Source organism: Lampetra fluviatilis, chromosome 35, assembly GCF_964198595.1.
Source record: "Lampetra fluviatilis chromosome 35, kcLamFluv1.1, whole genome shotgun sequence".
In the NCBI taxonomy this organism is placed as follows: domain Eukaryota; kingdom Metazoa; phylum Chordata; class Hyperoartia; order Petromyzontiformes; family Petromyzontidae; genus Lampetra; species Lampetra fluviatilis.
The window spans coordinates 80,086-95,087 of NC_136309.1; positions in this window are offsets into that span (position 1 = coordinate 80,086).

Here is a 15,002-nt window from a genome sequence, read left to right on the forward strand (position 1 = left end):
TGCCGATCTAAACTAATATTGGCTCCCCCCAAATATTGATTCCCTCAGGAACAAATATTTGGGTAATATTTGTACCTTCAGCGAATGGGGTATTTATTCCCACCAGGAAATATTTGTTATGCAACATCACCAGGCGAACACGTATTTACTTTAGGGGAGGTTAGCGACATTGGGTAGAACTAATCATCAAACATGAGAAAGTAAAACTTCAGTTTTTGGAAAGCAACTTTTATTAAAATTAAGGGTTTTCTTGAAAATGCATATCTCGACTGGAGCAAAAATTACTTTGTTCAAAGAAATAAGGGTTTATAAATATAAATCTTTGAAAATGGAACCAATAGTCTAGAATATTGGTTATTAACAGGACTTAATAGTCCTTCTGGGGCAGCAAATATTTTCTTACTTTGCCATTTAAGTCATTAATACTGTACTTGTCAACATAGAACACTGATTAGTATAAGTGGGTACATCAAAGGAGTGTCGCTGTTACATTTGTAGTGAGTCCAACTGAGTCGCAGACGTTATCTTGGGAGCAACACTATTATACAACAGCACACAATATAACACGATCTACACTCGGGTCTCGAATGCCCATCTAACCACGCTACGGCAGAACTAGACACGGTTCGCTATCCCGGTCCGGACCACGAGCTGGGTCCCGGACCACGTGGCTAGAGGCTTCTTCTGCCCGACGTGGATCTTCATAACAGCAGCACACGAAGAACCTCGAGCTCCTCACGGGGCCCTGGGCTGGGGCTGGCTCCCCCCTTCGCCCCGCCCACCTTCCAGGTCTCTCGAGCTCTTTCTCAAAGGTTCCCGAGAGCTCTTTTGGACCACGTGACCGCCCCGCAGCCCCCCTCCACTAGTGGCCCCCCTCCAATATCATCCGGTCACATGTCAGCAGGTCAACCAGCGTATCATGCCCCAACGTAACCCTGGCTGGCTGACGCTCCCTCACCGGGAGCCCGCATCGCACACTGCTCGCGGTGCCTCCGCGCTAACCAGCGCTCACCCAAGCCCCACTAGGGCTGGTACTACACCCCGTAACCTGGGCTGCCCATAATGACAACACATTATCCGCCGTCGCTTCTGAAGCCCCGGCACCATACAGTGACAACCACAGTCACTACACATTGACCAAAGCATTGGGGTTAATGCAAAACAAAATGGCCGTCCCAAAACGCCCATCTGTGCCGTCACCGCAGGAGCTGTGACCAACAAGTTCCTTGCATTTTCTCATGTTTTCATGCTCAGGGAAATGTATCGTGACTTTGTTTTGAGCTGCTTGGGCCATGTTTTTCTCCCAGCTGCCACTCGTGAAATATTATTATTTACCTTTTGCACAGTTTCAGGGATTTAAATTTCAGTTGCCGAGCAAAGGGCCAAAATGCCAAGTGGCCAGCAACAAGCAGCACTGTTAAAGGTGTAATCAATGAGTTAATACATTTGTAGTGACATCAGGGATGTCCCTACATTGCGGACAGCACTGTGTGGATTGCTGTGTGAGGCCGGCTCTAGCACAGCACGGCGTGCGATGCACTGTCATCGCGTACACCCCGTAGGCGGGTGTAGTAACAGCCCTAGCGGGGCTTGCTGAGTGCTGAGATAGCGCGGGCACCACGCATAGCGTGTAGTGCGGGCTCCCACCAGGGGGAGTGGGAGAGTGTCAGCCCAGGAGCAGGGTTGCCCCGGGCCATGGCACTTTGGTTGATCCCCCGTAGACACGCGATCCGGAGTGTCCACAGAGAGGGTCCCAGGTTGGGGGGGGGGGGGGGCCTAGGGGGTGATCACGTGTCCGGGGAGAGCTCTCGAGAGGGATCGGGAGGGAGCTAGAACGCTCAAGAAGGTGGGCGGGGCCAAGGGCGGGTGGCCCCGACCTGGGAGGATATAAGGTGGGTTCCTGAGAGGGACCGAGGTCGCTGCATTCTACAAGCTGGAAGCTCCAAGCTGGTCGGGGACCCGAGTGAGGGTCTGATCCTTCATAGCTGTAACTCCTATGTATAGAGTAGTTAGCTGGGTGGTAACCACCCTAGGCTGTATCTGGTGAAGAGGCAGTTACCCCTTTGTGTTAACGGGTTGATGTTAGAATAAAAGTGTTGCCTCTAAAGAACGTCTGCGACTCAGTTGGACTCACTACACATTTGTTGAATTGAGGAAGAGTGGCACTCTGGTTGTGAATTTTCTGTCCAATTCCTAAAAACACCCTGATGCCTTTTCCATTCATCATCATCAGCAATTTTTTTTATGTCGTCGTGCTAATGCATGGCGACCTCCACTTATTACACAGATTTCGATATTCCTACAGTGAGGGAAAAACGTATTTGATCCCCTGCTGATTTTGTACGTTTGCCCACTGACAAAGAAATGATCACTCTCTAATTTTAATGGTAGATTTATTTGAACAGTGAGAGACAGAATAACAATAAAAAATCCAGAAAAACGCATGTCAAAATGTTATAAATTGATTTGCATTTTAATGAGGGAAATAAGTATTTGATCCTCTGAAAAACATGACTTAGTACTTGGTGGCAAAACCCTTGGTGGCAAAACCCTTGTTGGCAATCACAGAGGTCAGACGTTTCTTGTAGTTGGCCACCAGGTTTGCACACATCTCAGTAGGGATTTTGTCCCATTCCTCTTTGCAGATCTCCAAGTCATTAAGGTTTCGAGGTTGACGTTTGGCAACTCGAACCTTCAGCTCCCTCCACAGATTTTCTATGGGATTAAGGTCTGGAGACTGGCTAGGCCACTCCAGGACCTTAATGTGCTTCTTCTTGAGCCACTCCTTTGTTGCCTTGGCCGTGTGTTTTGGGTCATTGTCATGCTGGAATACCCATCCACGACCCATTTTCAATGCCCTGGTTGAGGGAAGGAGGTTCTCACCCAAGATTTGACGGTACATGGCCCCGTCCATCGTCCCTTTGATGCGGTGAAGTTGTCCTGTCCCCTTAGCAGAAAAACACCCCCAAAGCATAATGTTTCCACGTCCATGTTTGACGGTGGGGATGGTGTTCTTGGGGTCATAGGCAGCATTCCTCCTCCTCTAAACACGGCGAGTTGAGTTGATGCCAAAGAGCTTCATTTTGGTCTCATCTGACCACAACACTTTCACCCAGTTGTCCTCTGAATCATTCAGATGTTCATTGGCAAACTTCAGACGGACATGTATATGTGCTTTCTTGAGCAGGGGGACCTTGCGGGCGCTGCAGGATTTCAGTCCTTCACGGTGTAGTGTGTTACCAACTGTTTTATTAGTGACTATGGTCCCAGCTGCCTTGAGGTCATTGACCAGATCTTCCCGTGTAGTTTTGGGCTGATTCCTCACCGTCTCATGATCATTGCAACTCCACGAGGTGAGATCTTGCATGGAGCCCCAGGCCGAGGGAGATTGACAGTTCTTTTGTGTTTCTTCCATTTGCGAATAATCGCACCAACTGTTGTCACCTTCTCACCAAGCTGCTTGGCGATGGTCTTGTAGCCCATTCCAGCCTTGTGTAGGTCTACAATCTTGTCCCTGACATCCTTGGAGAGCTCTTTGGTCTTGGCCATGGTGGAGAGTTTGGAATCTCATTGATTGATTGCTTCTGTGAACAGGTGTCTTTTATACAGGTAACCAGCTGAGATTAGGAGCACTCCCTTTAAGAGTGTGCTCCTAATCTCAGCTCGTTACCTGTATAAAAGACACCTGGGAGCCAGAAATATTTCTGATTGAGAGGGGGTCAAATACTTATTTCCCTAATTAAAATGCAAATCAATTTTTTGACCTGCGTTTTTCTGGATGTTTTTGTTGTTATTCTGTCTCTCACTATTCAAATAAACCTACCATTAAAATTTTAGACTGATCATTTCTTTGTCAGTGGGCAAACGTACAAAATCAGCAGGGGATCAAATACTTTTTTCCCTCACTGTATGTAGCTCTTTTTCAGAGGCGACCCGCCCACAAATTATAGCTTAACGAAGTGGCTTATCAAGTGGAAATGAAGAGCAACCAAATACTATAAACGCATGTCGATTCTAAATGTGGAGAAGAAAAATACACGCGACCATGGGGAGAGAGATATGCAAACTCCAAATATACAGGGGTCAGGGTCTGGATAAAACCCACGAACTCCTGCATAGCAGGCGAGGCCGTTAACATCTCCTCGCCAACGTGGCGCCCCACGTCTCGCTGCAGGAAATGACGTCCCCTGGCTTGCGATGGTGGAATTTTAGCTTTGTCGAGTGATAATGGAGTGTGGTTACGTTGGCTTGATTTGCCTTCCGTGCACTGCAGTGAAGAGGTAAATGTGAAGACTCGGAGGAAGGCCTCATTGTTCTGAGCTGACCTTCGTGCAAACGGGCTGCAAGCAAACCTTTGTTGTGAAGAGCACGGAAATGATCTGTGTTAACAGCTGAGATAGTTTTCCCTGGATATTAGGATGTGTTTGGTTGATATAATATTAATACTTTAATTAACTTCATCAATCCGCTATTGGATGAAGGCCTTCTCATGCTGTGCCAAATATGGGTGTTGTTTGACCATACTGCACCACGCTGCTCATTGCAGGTTAGTGCAGAGGTGGGGGGTCAGCACCGATGCAGATATTACTCGCCATTGATGTTAGCCGTGTTACTTAGACAGGTTGGACTGTACAGGGCAATAAAAAGAGGAAAGATGTTAAATATCTAAATCTAAGTACTCGGTTAAAGTCCATCATCACACTGCCTGTATGTATGCATGTTGAACTTCTTTCGCCCCGTACGTAGCCAACCACGCTAATCGGAAGTGCAGGGCAAGGACAAAAAAGTTAACACAAAAAGCAGTTCTGCCTGATTTGACACGGTGGAAGTCAGAGATAAAGAAACTGTCTGAACAAATGAATACTGCGTTGGCGGTGGTAATCTTTTCCTTTGATGAACCTGAGCCAGCGATGGAAATTCCATATTCCCATGGTGGATGCCAGTGTGATCATTGGGCAGAGCCACAACAACAATTTCACATTAATGCGGTGAAGCCAGACAGCAGCGTCAGGAGTAGCGGAGTGAATGGCTGTGATGTCTCCGTCGTTTTTGTGGATCAGGCATTGTCGTGATATGTTGTAAGGTCTGTTCTGGATGACCACAGTCGCACACTGGAGAGTTTAGGCCACACTTTGCATGGGGAAGACGACTTGACCCCATTTTTATATCCACAATTTAAAAACGGTCCCTTTTTTGTTCGAAGTAATTTAGGCGCTATTTTTGTAATAAAAATTGATCAACGTTCTCTCTGAGTGGTTAATGTGATCTGGCATATTTGTTTTTCACACTCGGAGCTGCTGCTATTTTACGTACACTATTTCTGTGGTGATAAATTAGCTATTAGTGTGTTATGAAGCACTACTTTTGCAGAAGTTGTGGTAGAAGGTTAATCAGAGGTCAACGTGTTTCCCTGCTCCAGTGAGAGAGCCTAGGACTGTTCTCATATTCATTGGCATCCTGAGCCAGTGGTGGAAATTCCACATTCTTGATGGGGTCACCCTGTCTATAGGACATCTGTTGACATCTTGGTTGGGATTTGAACTCGCATGTGATTGGGTCCAATATTCTGCTACAGCACCACCGGACAAAGTTAATAACTTATGATATTCCAATGCTGACCATCACAACCACCGCCTCTCTGTGTGTCTATGTTGTGTGTCTCTCTCTGTGTGTCTCTGTGTTGTCTCTCTCTGCTGGTGTGTCTGTATGTGTGTCTCCGTGTCTGTGTTTTGCCTCTCTCAAATTTAGTTCTACCTGATGACGACTGCTTGTGTTGCAATCGAAACGTCATATTCTATTTAATTTATTTTCTTTCTACGTGACTTTACCGAAATAACCAAAGAGTAATTCCTGCAGTCACGAAAGCTTCAAATCAGGTTTGAACCACCGCCATTGAAACCCACTGTTTTGTCAGATTAGGAGCCATTATCCAAGTTCTGCTCTGATGGTATCTTATAAAATCACACCGATTGGCTCTATGTGAACCTGCCTAGGCATACCTTCAGGATTTTCTCCTCATATGCCTGGGTTTTCTCCAGGCACTCCAGTTTCCTTCCACATGAAAAACAAACCTTAAAAGGATATCACCAAACATCTGAATGTAGTAGTGCCTTCCTGAATGTCTTGTGAGGTAGCCTCCCATTTTACAATGAAAACGTATTCATCTTCATCAAGGTTCGTATCGCATGCTCATCGAAGAGTGAATCCATTAAGATCTCACCGAGTCTTTATTTTTTTGTGGAAGACCAATAGTTTTTTTAAATATCTGAAACAGATTCCCTGAAAAACCCATTAATATAAGAAGACAATTGTCAGCATCTAATCTTGTCTACACCATATCAGAATCAGAATATTTATACTGGAGGAATCTGATGAACCATAAAGCTTGTTTTCACAAACAATACAAAAATACGATAGGAGTGCAAAGTATAGAAAATGTAAAGAAACCATATAAAATGTACAAAAAAACTACAGTAGTTTTTTTTTTATCTTACCAGGTAAGGCCCACTGAGCGATTAACTTATTTTTCAGAAGCGATATTGCCACAAATGACAGCTCAACGAAGTGGCTTATCATAATGTGGACATGTTATAGCAGCAAAATAATCTCAATAATCGCACACCAGTATGGCCCAAATAGATGTGTGTTTCACACACGTTGTTCAAGGATCGTAATATTACAGCAGACAAAAACCCATCAATGCCGCTAGTGCGATGAGGCTGAGAGTGTTTGCACCGTGGGTTCCTCACAAATCAATGAAGACGAGAAGGTGCCAGGTGTCTCAAGCGTGAACCTGCAACGTTGAGGGCCTGGGCTCGAATCTGGGCAGCCACCTGTTATTAAACCGGTTTTCAAGTGCAGTTCGTTCATGGTCTCAGCCCAGTTAACCAGTGAACCACTGTCTCATAGCAGCTTGCATGGGGAAATAGCAACCACTGCTCTCTCCAGGGTAAAGAGGCTGCGTGACGATTGTATTTGGAGAACGACCTCTTTCAGGATCCTTTGACACGCCAGGTTGATGAAACGCCCTGCAACATTTCCGAATTGATCCTTCGTCTCGTTACGTGATGGCGAGCGATAGCATCATTGGAACAAACAGGGGTGAAGAGACCGAAAATATATAGACTGTATTCAAACATCGCATAAAGGATCTGTTTGATCAAACATCTGAAAGTAGAGCCCTCCGGAATAAGAAAACGTTTTGACTTCGACTCTCAAGGTAACACAGAGACGTATGGGTGGTACGTAAATACAATCATCGCAAATGTATTGGCCTACTCTGAGTCTCTGAATCTATTAATATCAATAATAAGGCAATAATGTGAACGCAAACCAAAAATAAAATAAAAAAATTTACTGCTTTGACTGCTCAATTCCCTGGCCAGAGCCATCTTGTGAGCAATAAGCCCCCATCTAATTAAACTCGTTTGCAATTATTTTCCACGTACAATGGTGCGATGGCTTATTTATACTCACCAATTTTCCACATTTCTTTATTAATTGCAAAAGCATCTCTGAAAATGACGTGCTCGTGCACAGTCATTTATCTGCAGGTGAATATTGAAATTGCAATTCTCCTTGCAAGTGTAACGTAGAATATGGGAGAACAAACAATGAATGAACTTATTTTGCATGTTTATATTTTTCTTGTTTATATAGTTAAAACACGTTTAAGGTTACAATAACATTGAACATTTCAGTAGCAGTAATGTATGTTCTTAGGTTAGCAGTGATGTATGTTCACCGTCGTGTTCCATCCATTATGTTCCATGACCACTTTTTTTCCAACGAGGTTGTCGAAGCACCATGCTGCCATCTCGACCACCAATGTGACTCGAGACCTTTAAAAATGTTCACATGTCCATTCAGCAGTGGCTCTCAATGCGTACGTCGCGAAAGCCTTTCGGGGGGGGGTAGGGAGGAGGTTGGTGGAGGAGGGGCGGGGTTTGTGGAGGGGGGGCAGCCTGCGGCATGGATGCCGTGCAAGGGATATGTTGAATAAGTGCGGAGAACGTCACTGCCACGTTATTAGTGGGCGACCTGACCAAAAATGTTGAGAACCACTGCCGTACATCATTAGTGTTCAACAGCATGCGGATGTTGTACACGTGGGGTTATATCATCTTACCTTTGTAGTCACCTTATCTTTGATAATCACACACACACGCACGCATGCCATATTTATAGCGTGTGGTTGTTATGATCGGTTGTTTGCTGCTTCCATTTGATAAAGAGGTAATGAGTCTCAAAGGCTCTCCGCCTCAAATGAAAGCCTTTGCTTTACGTTTACTTTCGTTAAATGATAGTTCCTACATCATTCAAGGATTTAGGATAAGGTTTGGCATTCGTAACAAAAGTAAATTAATATTTTATCTGTATATACACATGCATATGCACTGCCAGGTTTAGCATGCAAAGGTATTAATATGCCCTACTGTGAAAGAGAGCTGAGAGGCTGTATACTAAATACGTCCGTCCATTCATCGAAAGACACTTCACAAACAATCTGAATAAAACTTACCACTCAAGATGACACACTTATGATATTCGGAGTTAGAACACACGTGCGTTTGTGTGTGAGCACGTGCGGGGAGCCGTGGCGCTGTGGTTAGCGCACCACAGTACCACTACTAACCTGGCCACCTGAGTTCGATTCCCGTTCACGACCAACAACAGCGGCGAATATAGTATTTGAACCAGTCCTGGACCTTACCTAGGTCGACTCTTAAATGAGTACCTGGTGCGTTGTTTAAACATTACCACTGAATAAATAAAGGCGGCCGAGCGTGGTGTTGGCCACCCAACCCTTTGTGTGCCATTCTGCTCTTCATAAGTGCTCGCAAACAGCACTTTCCCAACGGTATGTGGAAGGCGATATGGGGAATCGTTTTATTTTCTTGCATTTCGAAAATTATTTGTACAATCTAATTCCTTGCCAGCTTGTAACAACGTTCAGATCACAAAACACATTTATCTGTAAGAAATCTGATTGCCATTTCATATAATTGGCAGTGACAGGGCAGCATTATAAAGACACAAAGCGCACACACAAATGCTATTAAAGTCCAGGGCAATCAACTCTGAATTACACCTCCTGGCTGAGCGAGCAGCATTAATCAATAGAACGCCGCACAGATCCCCAGCGGTTTTCACTCAGTTCAAGTTTAGATCAATCGATGTCTTGTAATGGCTTTCGCATGAAAAATAAAATATTTTTAGAAATCCCAATCAGAGCGGTCAACTCAGTTTATCGTCCCCCCGGGGGGGGGGGTCAATAAAAGGAGAGCACTGCCACGGTGTGGGACGTCACCAGCGGTTGTCGCTTGGATGTTACAGTTCGGTCCCTTTTGTGGTAGCGTGGAATGTGCACAATTTTGTCACGGGGAAACAATGGAGAGAGGCATTATCACCACCAACACTACATTGTCATTTGAGCAGAAATGCACTGCTCAGATCTACTTCTTTCACACGGCTGCTGACATAGATGCAGAGCATCAACTACAATTTCATATTCAGGTGGTCAAATCAGATAAATGCGTCAGGAGCAGCAAAGTGTATCGACGTGACGTCGCCTTCGTATTTGTGGATCGGGCATTGCGTCGTTATATGGTGGATGACCACAGTCGCACACGGGAGAGTTTTTAATGTTCGCATCTGCCATGGTGTGTACGGATGCGGGTTCGGGTGGACCATTTCCTGCATCTTGCTCAGAGCCACCAATGAGGATAATGCCCCAGCACACAGTTCACAAGAATGATGACAATGTTATTTTCCAAACAATCAATGCCATGGTTAATATAATCCAGGTGCATACTTTTCTCAATTCACACGCAAATGAGGCAAACGCCCATTGTCACACATGTCGCTTGATTGTAGACATCTGCTGGGTGGAGTGGCAGTGTATAAGCACTGCTCGAGTTCTCGAAGCTTTGTTCTATGAGTTGAGAAAGCCCTTGGTTCCGCGTAGAAGTTACACGCAGGCCTTCGTGCTGGTGAAGTTGTATTCGAGTGTCGTTCATCGTTCGCTATGCTTCAACAGACCTTTTTTTGTGCCGAGAGATGACGTCAAACAGAAGGTGGCTCTCACCAAAGTAAGTTAAAATCCCAGTACTACACTGCAGCATACACTTCACAGCCTAAACCAAATTTACATACATCAACTTACATTTCTTCCCTTTGATTGTCCTTTTAGTTTTGTGTGCGTATTATTGCTTTTAACGAGCAACTGAGGTGGAGGATGTATTCATTCTACAAGCAGTTAAACAGTGTAGGTGTGGTTTGGGTAAACGTAGGTTTAAACAAACGAATGCATCTGCTAACTTTCAAATTACCATTAAGTCGGTTCAAATATCTTAACACCTACGATGTATTCTAGCTCGTAAAAATGTTACTCTTTGGTCATTGAAATATATTAATTTAAAACTCCATTACAAATGCTTTGATATACTTTAACAAGATATAAATTTTCCTTTGTAGTGTAAATGCAAGTGTTTTTGGGATTCCATACGGCGTAAATAAAAGACAATAAATATTGTAATTCGTTGCATTACAGCATCATTTTAAATGTCTTAATCAACGGGATATGTAGCGTTTTGTTTTGCAGCCAGCTAATTTGCAGGACTGAATATTTTAAGCAAATGTTGGGGACTTGATGGCTATTTTAACCAGGCTTTCCAACATTAATTTGGGAGCTTTCGTGACTGCAGGAATTATTCTTTGGTTCTTTTCGGTTAAGTCACGTCTAAAAATAAAATAATAAATCAAAATAAAACAGCACATTACGACGTTTCGATTGCAACACAAGCAATCATCATCAGGCATAAAATAAATAGCAACAAAAATCTAACTAGAAAACTATAGACCGACATACAAGCAGACAGACATCACAACGGCACACATAGAGAGGAGTATACAGGCACACGAAAATTAAATAACCTAGTAAAATATTGAAATGTGATGTAATACAACACAGAGAGTCGGTTAACACACAATTAACGCATGGCCTGGTTGACTACGTGTTTCAAAATTTGCTAAGTTAGAATTTTAAGTGTGAGCAACAAATATCTAACTAGAAAACTATAGACAGACATACAAGCAGACAGACATCACAACGGCACAGCCGATTTGTGTCCTCTCTCTGTGTGCCGTTGTGATGTCTGTCTGCTTGTATGTCTGTCTATAGTTTTCTAGTTAGATATTTGTTGCTCACACTTAAAATTCTAACTTAGCAAATTTTGAAACACGTAGTCAACCAGGCCATGCGTTAATTGTGTGTTAACCGACTCTCTGTGTTGTATTACATCACATTTCAATATTTTACTAGGTTATTTAATTTTCGTGTGCCTGTATACTCCTCTCTATGTGTGCCGTTGTGATGTCTGTCTGCTTGTATGTCGGTCTATAGTTTTCTAGTTAGATTTTTGTTGCTATTTCTTTTATGCCTGATGATGATTGCTTGTGTTGCAATCGAAACGTCGTAATGTGGTGTTTTATTTTGATTTATTATTTTATTTTTAGACGTGACTTAACCGAAAAGAACCAAAGAAGGCTTTCCAACAATTGTTTCTGACACTTTAACACAGGCATTCGCAAGACGCCACCTGTACACAGGCACCTTAAAAATATCGAGGGACATTTTGAGAAAAAACTGGTTGCAATACTCCAAGATAAAATAAAAATAACAACTGATGCAGCAGTTGCAAACCCAGAAGCAACGGTGGCATTTGCTGCGTATACTGGAAAATAAGCAGCAAGCCCTGCACTGGAAACTTTTCAATTTTTTCTGAACACAAAACATTAATTTAAACTTGAATGTCAGCATGACTTGACAACGGGAACATTGCTGATTGACTCGCTGCTCCTAGGGCCAAACCTGCGAATGCTTGCTCACTCGCTTAGCATCTCGTATGTTGGCCATTAGCTCACGCTCTGTGATGCGTTGGTAGCACTTGACAGATATTGTGTAATTACAAGGGTGCTCAGAACTCTTTTCCAAGCTGGTTTAAGTGGACCCCTGTAGATTATTTGGCAGAGCTCTGATGAAATTGCATGACCGTGTTTGTTCTGTACGTTGCGGTAGGTTAGCGGTTAGAGCGCTGCTCTCTGAACCCGGTGCCCTGAGTTAGATTCCTGCTCATGAACAACTGTGTACAGGTAATCTCAGAGGTCGTCTGACCAAGCATGGTATTGTGACTGTAGTTTCAGACCCTGTTTTATACACCAAGGCCTCCCGACAGTCGCACACAGAGCTCACGCCAATAATCGGTGGCCATTGCGTTTATATATAATGCCCTATACACGGAGGCATCTCTGAGGCTCTACATCTAATCGCATCTCCCTATATTTGTAGGGCACCCCAGTGGCAGCTGGCCCTCTGGGTACAAGGTGACTCGGTGTGGGGGGGGGAGGCGGAGAGTGGGGGTGATTACTTCGTGTAATCCCAATTGAGTAACGTATATGAGCAGCACAGATTATAGCTACGATCTCATCTGATGTGATATATTAAGCGGTATGGGAATATATGGAATGATACAGTACCATTGTAAAGCATTCGCTTACCACGAACATGTGCCCAGGCACCATATTTCTGGAAGCAACATAGGTGTGTAATACTGTACAGTATTTCAAAGGGCAGCTGATGTTTGTGTTGACTAAAACATTCTGAATAAAAGTAAAATATTCCTGTCTGTTCAAACGAGCAATGAGGTAACAAGTGTTCATGTCTGTTGGTGACCCTGAGCCAGTGGTAAAAAATGACAGTCTTCTGGCAGGGGTCAGATTATCCACAGGACGTAACATGAACTTCCCACAAAGTGGGTATCCCTTCATATTGACCCCGTAGAGATGTTGATGTTGACCCCTAATCCGGGATCTGAACTGGCATTCTTGTGCCAGTGGGTCCCGTATACGAACCACAGTCCCACGAGGCTGGTTAATGGCAGTTAAAAATGAAGACGCGTAATGATGAATTAAAATACTATTACTGAAATTTTATCTCGTTAATCTGGTGGGAGTGAATTCCAAGCCACAGCATTTGCGCTACAATAACCATGCATGTGAGTTTGTATGAACGATCTAAATAATTATTTCAGTATCAGATTTACCAAGAGACATATTTTTCACATGAGCACTTTGCCTTGAGCTAAGGAGAGCTGTGTGTGGATGCATTGCTCGATTAATTCACAAAGGGCTGTTTAGTGAAATGCAACCAGTATGGTTGGGCATCTCTACTCCAGTATTGATCTCACACGCCCTCGTTCTCAACTGAATGTGGCCGGTGGTTTCATTACAATTGACGGTGCCAACACACACTTGTTACGACATTATTTTGGGGGAGGGAGGAGCAAGACACGAGAAAGGGAGGGGGTGAAGTGACGTGAACTTGGTTGTACGACTTGCTGTGAAATGAGCCATGCTATCTCGTACATCCACGTGTGACATTTGATAACATAAACAAGATTTTATTTTAATCACTTCACTCGACACTAGGGTTGCTACGTGTCCTGGTTTCCTCAGGATCATCCTCTTTTTAGAGTAAACTGTCCTGGGAAATCCGTAGCGCTTCCCAAAACGTTAAACATTGAGTCCCGGTTTTTGTCAGTTGTACGTATAGTTCAACACCTCCTTCCCATGATCTGCCCCCGGTTTTTTGTACCTGGTTAGAGGTGGCAACCCCCAGTAGCGTAACGAGCCGCACTGCCTGAGCTGATAATGTCGTCACTACGCCACTGGCAGCCCGCCATCTTCATACACTTGTAGTGGGTTCGAATTAGGTGCACACACACGCAGCTTGGAGGCAACACTATTTATTAACGGTAAGTAATATAACACTGTACATGAGGTGGTGACCACCTTCCTCAACTCACTAACACTCTGGAACGCGACACAGACTGGACCAGGCAGGCAACGGCCTGCCTGGCCCAGGACGACGACTCGGGACTTGACGACCGATGGTGTCTTCACTCTTCGGAGTACAGTACAACAGCCTCGCTCTACGTTCACACCACGCTTATATCTGCTTTGGCGTGGCCGGCTCCGCCCAGGCGTGGCTGGCTCTCTCCAGGCCACGCCTCCCTTCCCAGGACACGCCTCACTTCCCCCACCTCTGGGAAGGTCCGGATCCCTCCACCACGTGACCCCCCAGGCACCCCGTACGGGCCGACACAGTAGTGACCGTTCTATGTCACTACACACTGTTATGGTGCTCTGCTGAAACGCTTTGTGAAATGTTGATTGAAAAACTGGCTCCTGCCACAGCAATTTGGAATTTCCACTGCTGCCTCTGGGCTGCCAAATGAAAATGAGTACCACGCCAATGGCCATTGTTGTGCTGGGGAGAAAAACGTTGCCTGTGCTGATTGGACAGGAATTGCTTCCACATTTCCCTTCTGTTATCCTGATAAAAAAAACATGGGAATAAAACAACATCTGCTGCGTGAATCAATCTTCTACCCATGCAGACATCCGTGGCATTGTTGGGCAGTTCCTCTGCAGCCGTCTTCCTTCTGTTGCTCACCACCGCGCCGTGAAGAATCAGGCGGCTTTGCTAACTCGCCCAACTAAAGAGAGCATTTACCGTGTTGGTTATATGCTTCTGCAGTGCCCACGGCAATCAAACCAAACGCACAACCCTCTGTGTTGCCCAGACTGTTTGTTCACGTGCATGGACTTAAATGTAAAACAACCAAATGGTCTGATACATGCGGCAAGGGCATGCAGATCACATGCTTTTCCTTTAACCAATCGTGGTGCAATGCGTATTTCAAGCTATAAAGTGTATTATGTTAGTCCAGATTAAACAAACCAATGTGATTGAGAGTGATTGCTTACTTTTGGCAGCGAGTCTCCTCCCCAAAGTCTGATAGTTTATTCTAAAGTGCACCACAAACTGAAGAATGTTTAAATCCTTTCCATTTATTTGGGTGGTTGCCACCCATGCATAAATATGTCTGGATAACAGTTAAAGTGTAATGGCAGCCAGCAACGTTCTTTGCAAAAAGAAC